This window comes from Engraulis encrasicolus, chromosome 10 (genome assembly GCF_034702125.1).
Source record: "Engraulis encrasicolus isolate BLACKSEA-1 chromosome 10, IST_EnEncr_1.0, whole genome shotgun sequence".
In the NCBI taxonomy this organism is placed as follows: domain Eukaryota; kingdom Metazoa; phylum Chordata; class Actinopteri; order Clupeiformes; family Engraulidae; genus Engraulis; species Engraulis encrasicolus.
Window position 1 is genome coordinate 28,933,411 of NC_085866.1, and position 7,108 is coordinate 28,940,518.

Sequence of the window (7,108 nt, forward strand, 5' to 3'; positions counted from 1 at the left end):
TAATGCATTCCATACCACCAGTAGCACACCAACAGTCATTGAAAGGTTAATTACCATAATACTTGTCTACGATGACATAACACAGGGCCTTTAGTAATGCACTATGACTGTCCTTGCCATTCTAGTAACAACAAATTTGTAACGCTGTGTTTTTGTTTAAAGAAACTCCCGCACACTGACCATTTCGCTGTTCTTTCTTTAATAAATTTAAGTTTATTAAAGATAGAAGAGCGAAATGGTCAGTGTGCGGGAGTTTCTTTAAACTATTGCTGAGTGACCCATGGTGCCATCTCCGACGCACCTGCCAGCTGAGGTGTGCGAAAAAAGCCAAAGTTTAACGCTGTGTTTTTAACAGGTTGTTAAGTCAAAAAAAAGAAAAACATTTTTAAAAAATGTTAAAAATAGAGTGCTGTATATGTGCTTGAGGAGGTACGCACGCACACAAGTTAAGAATAGTGTAGTGGACTTCAGAGCCTCTCAATGATCTGCTCAATGCAATGACTCTTTATTAAAAAATGCATAAAGGTGTTTGGCCATTTCAGTAATGTTTTACCAAAAGCGGTGTGTGAGCAATAATGTAGAAATGTGTATTTGTACTTCTAGTCAATTGTTATTATTATGTCTGCATTATTACTCACACACACACACACACACACACAACTTTCGAGGATAACAAGTTTAGTGCGTAAACAAGGAAATATGGCCACTGTAAGTGAATATTTGTAACCTGATTATCATGACTTACAAATCTCTTCGAGACTTGGTCTGACCAAGAGCATAACAACATTCTCAAACGGCATGGTTGACCCAACTCTCATGATTTGCTACTGGTCGAGGGCCGAACAGGCTGAGCCAAAGTTTAAACCAAACATTTTCTTAGTCCCAATAGAGCGTCTCTGCTCAAACCTTGTCACTTCCTTGAACACGCCTCTAGCCAGGACGGTTGGTGATGCTGAAAGTCGATTGCTTCCCGACAAAGTGGGTGGAGTTTCCTGCTGTGGAGGGAACCCGAAAGTACCTGAACAAAGTTTTCCTGAGTGTGTGTAGCAGAGCCGAAGGTGTTGCGTCACTGCGAGGGCGGAGCCTGGGTAGGATGTTTGGCAAGCAGCCAAATGCAGTCACCCCTTTGAAAATGATTCCGATGTCCTCAGGACTGTCAGTAGCTTCTGAACCTTCATGGCGGATCACGTAGATGGCATGGATGCTTTCTGCCATAGCCGATTCCCTGTCAGCATGTTGTGCCTGAAACAAAGTAATTCGACAGATACACATGTAAATATTTAACTGATGTCCATGACATATTTTACCTTCTAAACCATCCATTTCAAACATGCTACCACAATACCAAATACACCAGGTGAAAAGTTTAACAAGTTATTCTGACTTAATGTTTATACATCTCGATTGTCAACAAATCAGCAAAATTGTAGGCATCAAGATTCAAATTAACATTCTCTTTGTACATAATACCTGGGTCATGGGTATCATTATTCTGGAGGCATCGACCAACCATTCCCCCTTTCCTGATGGAACGCCTCCGTCAGATTTGGAGAATATGGAGAAGAACTTGACTGTTGACTTTTATTCTTCAGAACTCTGCACACACCTATAAAATCATAAAACACAAATACAACATGTACAGTATGTAGCTTATTTGTCTATTTTCAGGACACAAAAAAACAATTTACATATGAAAGTCCAAACAAAAGTGAAAAGTGATAATCTCTTACACCTCTTGTGTGTGTGTGTGTGTGTGTGTGTGTGTGTGTGTGTGTGTGTGTGTGTGTGTGTGTGTGTGTGTGTGTGTGTGTGTGTGTGCGTGTGTGTGTGTATGTGTGTGTGTGTGTGTGTGTGGCTCTAGCCCCCTGGTGGAGCTCCAGCACACAGAGGTCTGGGACACTGTAGCAGGATTCCATTTCTCCAGTCAAAAAAATAATCGGAGCAGTTATTGCTTCAATATCAATGGGAGCTCGCATTGAGAAGTCGCAGGACGAATTATAGACCACATTGATGCTTAAGAGAATTTGTTGGTGGTAAGGACATCATTACATACCAATATAAAGAGTAATCTATTGGAAGATGCAGCCGAGTAAAACATTTCATACCTTGAAATCTTCCAGGAGAGATTTCACCCGAGCGAGAGATGTCACCCGAGCTCTGATGCTGTCTCACATGACCCAAGTCACTGCCAGTGAGCAAGAGCCATCTCTGTTTGAAAATAACAACACCAGAACAAGGACAATTGACACCTGGATACTACTTCTGGAAATTGTCTTGGTGATTAACTCTACACAAACAGATATGCAAAGCATTCTAACTTATCTCTTTAAAAAAGCATGGGCAGTCTGTGAATGCAAGAGAAGCACACTGCCTGTGACTTTGCTCTGGGCGTACATGATCTGGGCATACATCAGTGTCTCCCAACCTTTTTCGTCTTGAGTACCCCCTAAGCATTTTTGTCATAGTATGAGTACCACCTCACTCATCTATCCCAATATGATCATGACCATACATTTGTTTTTATTCATAAAATAAAACATACTCCTAGTGGTACACGTACCCCTGGTTGGGAAACACTGCATTACATTCATCTCACCTAACATTGAAGCATAGTAAAACGTACCCTGAAATCCTCCAGATTGCATCTTTTGCCAGCATCAACAGGCTACTGCATCACGTGGTACATTTCTGTAATAAACAATATCAGTAATTGATTATATTTATCAAATGTTACACACAGTTTTTACAGTTACATTTTGTTTCACTATGGTAATCAATGTTTTAAAATTAGTCATTTTGAATTAACAGGCCACTGCCTTATTTAGGCTTCTTGGTTAAGTGAGCATACATAAATAAAGTAGCCTAAACTCTAATCCAGGGGTGCCCAACCTTTTTTTTAACCGAGATCTACTTTTGAAGTTGATGGTCTGCCGTGATCTACCAAGTCAAATTTCAGGATGTCAGTATGAAAATTTAAGATCACCATTTATTAATCACCATTATTATGAACAAAATGTTTTTAGTAGGCTACTATGGCCGTATCTTTTCAGTGTGTTTTTAAAGTGTGTTGAATAGCCTACGTTTACAAAGCAATGCTGCATTGCTTTGTAGTATGCAGAGATAATTTCAGTCCTACACAACTCATAAACAACTGAAACAATTTCAAAATGATAAACATTTGGTGTATAAAAGGCATATGTAGGCACATGGGCCCTATTTCTAAGATATGATTAAGCATTATCATGACTTCAGTGGTCAAAATTAAAAAGGGCTCAGAACTTCACCATTTGTTATGGGTAAATAGTAGGCCAGTTAAGTTCACTTTACTATGAGAGAGAGAGAGAGAGAGAGAGAGAGAGAGAGAGAGAGAGAGAGAGAGAGAGAGAGAGAGAGAGAGAACTCATTGAATTGGTTAACACCCTTGTTAAGAGTGACTTCTTCTATGAAGGTTTTTTTTCCCAGCTCTCTGGGACAGTAGCAGAGCAAAGGCTTTCTATTGTGAGTTTGGCCAATCGTTCTGTCCACAACTGGAGCAGGAAACAGCACAAATTGAAGTGAATTCCATACATGTCAGCTAACATTTCCCTTACACGCGGCACGCGATGTAAACGCAGTTAGCGATGATGCATGCGACTAGCGATTTGGACAAAGATCCTCGCATATCGCCGCGTCATAACGCATCGTTGCGCACATGTTCTGTTACTCACCCGATGTTACATGTGTGCACACATGAATCAACTGCAATACCCTTATGGTCACTTCCTAATGCTTTCCCCTCATTCTGTGTTACAGTGGGACTAATTATCTAACCAATACAGTAGTACCAGCAGCTTACTACATAGCCTACTTTTGAAAGACAGTATTTTCCCTGTCACATTACATGTCTCTCGACTGCCACTCCCCTCGAGATCGACTGGTACCTCGCGATCGACTCGTTGGGCACCCCTGCTCTAATCTAATTCATTGCAGCTTACAGTTTACGCAGGTGTGCAACGTTCAAAAAAGAACACCAGTTTATTAGCCAGGTGGATTGACTACACGCCACGTCTGTATTCAGAACCCGCTTAGAATTGTATTTGGTCTGACTGTGGATTGGGTTAACATGGCTCTCACTGAAGCTGAAGAACTTTATGATGGCTCGCCTCAGTGCGTTTCAAAGCGCACTCCACTGATTTCCCTAAATGCGCCGCAAAGCTCTCACTGTCCACAAAGCGCATAAAGGCTTGCTCATAAACTCAAACACATCGGAGCACGCGCAACATGCTGTAGTAGGACGCAATGTAGACCAGTTGTAATTAGGATTTTCTTTTCCCTGGGCCAGATTCACACACGAGCGTGGCAGAACGGCAGCGAGACGTCTTTCTGCCTGGTCTCGGCCAATGTCTAGACTAGAGCTCTACCTCTAGCTACGGGGGATTTTGAACAGGACTGGCCGCGCACACCAAATGCTGTCGTTGTGAAATGCTGACACCGGCGGCCGAAATTAAACAGAAAGTCCTGTCTTCTCGCTTTCGTCCAGCCACACTCTAGTGTGAATCTCTCCTTAAAATCACAATTTGTTACTCTTTGCCAAGTAAACCCATGCCCTGCCGAGATGATATGACATAAATTCACTCAACCAAGGTTTTTGCTTCAGAGTTAGGCTATCATTTCCCTGTGAATTCAAAGGGAATTGGTGGCAGGCATCCAATAAATTAGCTCGCTAGCAAACAATGCACAGTCGACACGTTTGACATGAAATACAGGGCATTAAACACCAGCTCGGCGGCTGTAAGCAAAAAAAACAACCTAAAATATTGTTTAACTTTTCCTACACTTTGCAAGAAGAAGGTGGACACCGTGTTTCTGCACAGAACATGCTAGTAAAGCTACATCCAGCATGTTGCCCGACTACCCAACAAAAATGTTGGCAAATCAATAACATCAACCTTTGAACATAGCATGTGCAGCAGCAAAATAAGATTGTGATATTAACACATTACACATTTGGTTAGAGTTAGAGCATGTTTGAGGATTTATTGGAAGAGATGTCCTTACCTTGCAGGCGAACTAGTCTGTTTACTCCTCGTGCCTTCCTGCAATTTGAAAAGCTGGAGCGTTGCATTCTGGGTAGTTTGAAGAAATTGCCTGACTGCGTTGGGTTCTTTCAACATAACACAATCTATAAAAAGGCTAGGCCGATCTGCCTAGTAAATCTAACACGGTATTTTCACTTTCATTTCACTAAACTGACAACATTGAGTTAAAACTGCATGGAACACTTGTGTCAATTTTACAACCAGCTAGAATCGTTTTTTTGAGTGTGCTAGGATCCGTTGAGTCAGTAAAAGAAGAGTTCATATAACCGTTTATTACACCTCCGCCTTTTATAAAGCTTTTTATTCCGCATCGTTAATATTATATTCGGGAATCTAATAGTATGTTTATGATGGCCCAATATTATGCCCTGAATTAGGAGTAGGCGAGAAGTGGGGACTCGTGAGGAGGACAGTAAACTAAAAATAAAGGCAGTTATATTTGCAATTAAGTAGGTCTGCTCTATTTCAACAGTTTTCAATAGTATTCTTTCAAGGGAGCGCGCGCGCCATTTCCCTGACACGCTCCCGTTTAGGGTTTGCAGATAAGCCTGTAGCTACTGTTGAATCCAGGCAGGCAGGCAGCCTCTCACTGCGTTTATGTGACAAGAGTGTGTGTATGAGAGAGAGGGAGAGAGAGAGAGAGAGAGAGAGAGAGAGAGAGAGAGAGAAAGAGAGAGAGAGAGAGAGAGAGAGAGAGAGAGAGAGAGAGAGAGAGAGAGAGGTGGGGGTAGCAGCTGTTCGAACCAGATGAGCTAAAGAGAGTAGGAGGAGGAGTGAGTGTGGAGAGAGAGAGAGAGAGCGAGAGAGAGAGAGAGAGAGAGAGAGAGAGAGAGAGAGAGAGAGAGAGAGAGAGAGAGAGAGAGAGAGAGAGAGAGAGAGAGATTTGGAGCGAGGGCGAGACGCATCGTGAGCTACGGCAGAGTACTCTCACCCCCGTCCGTCATCGGAGCATCCACAGTGAGGGACACCGTTAAAGGAGCTCCGTTACCCAAAGCCATTTTCGCGCGCCTGCCTGGACTACCGACAGCGGGCTACATTTCCACGTTTACGCCTGAGCAGCCACACGAGAACATGGACTACTAAAAGTGTGAAAAACCTCCACACCGTATCATTCTCTGCAGTGGATTTGGGGGAGTACGCTAAAGAGGCTCTTTGGTCATTTTTATTTTTTACAATTTTCAACTTGACGTCTGGGTTTGTTTGCTCTTTCTCTGGACTATAGGACAGCTCCGTCGCAGCTCTGAACAGGTTTATTTCATATGGGTAAGTGAGTTGCTGTATGTTTTACGCGTAAAACAGATTGCTCGTCTTTAGTTCAAGGTTAAAAGCAGTACGTGTTTTGCCCAAACGAAGTCCATTGACAGCGACTGTGAGATGTTAAAGCGTTATATCTAAAGACAAACAGCGCAGGTCATACAAATAGTGTCATTGCTCCATACATTGTATTGAGTTTTATATCTATGCAGGTGTATTTCCTTATCTTAAATAAGTCAGGATATGGGTTTGTGTCGGTGGGAGTATAGGCTACTTCAAAATTTAACGCAGTGGGTGTTTTTTGCCCTTTGGGAATAAAATGGCAAATACAGCCAGCATAAATCCAACCCTAGGACCTATTTGGGTTAATTAGGGTTGCAATGACAATTCTATCAAATACCCACGTTTCCAACCTGGCCCAATAATGCTTTGTTAATAGTTTGGTATCAACAGGTTCCGTCCTCCCACTGCCATAATGTAGAGTAAAACATGATCCTTCCTCGCCAGCCCAAACACATAAAGACGAACTCCCGTCGCCTGAAGTGATCTCAACAACATGGCTAGACGATTAAAATGTCAACAGTAATAACGGAGAATAGAGCCAGCGCACCTCCCGGAGTTTATAGGCGGGAGAGAGGCGGGGGGTGCGGGGGGTGCACATAATGTGTTGTTTATGTAATGGCCGGGAGAAGTGTCATAATTCTGGATAGGTGTTATATAAATCGTCGGTGCGGTACGGTGCTTTGCTTTGCTTTGCTTTGCTTTGCTGTGCTGTA

At 42.5% G+C, this 7,108-nt stretch overlaps 1 protein-coding gene and 1 long non-coding RNA gene across 2 annotated transcripts in view; one reads left to right on the top strand and one right to left on the bottom strand.

The window, feature by feature from the left end:
- Positions 1-707: 707 nt before the first annotated feature.
- Positions 708-5,068, bottom strand: LOC134456171 (uncharacterized). Its single transcript, XR_010036241.1, has 5 exons — positions 5,038-5,068; positions 2,624-2,688; positions 2,106-2,208; positions 1,471-1,606; positions 708-1,242 (listed from the first exon to the last, which is right to left on the bottom strand). It is a non-coding gene; the product is annotated as an uncharacterized LOC134456171 (long non-coding RNA).
- A 1,023-nt stretch (positions 5,069-6,091) lies between these two features.
- The window catches only part of kcnd3 (potassium voltage-gated channel, Shal-related subfamily, member 3), a 111,054-nt gene continuing 110,037 nt past the window's right edge, over positions 6,092-7,108 (top strand). Inside the window, exon 1 of the mRNA XM_063207570.1 lies at positions 6,092-6,341. The gene's annotated coding sequence lies outside the window, so the exon portion shown is untranslated. The remainder of the gene's footprint in view (positions 6,342-7,108) is intronic.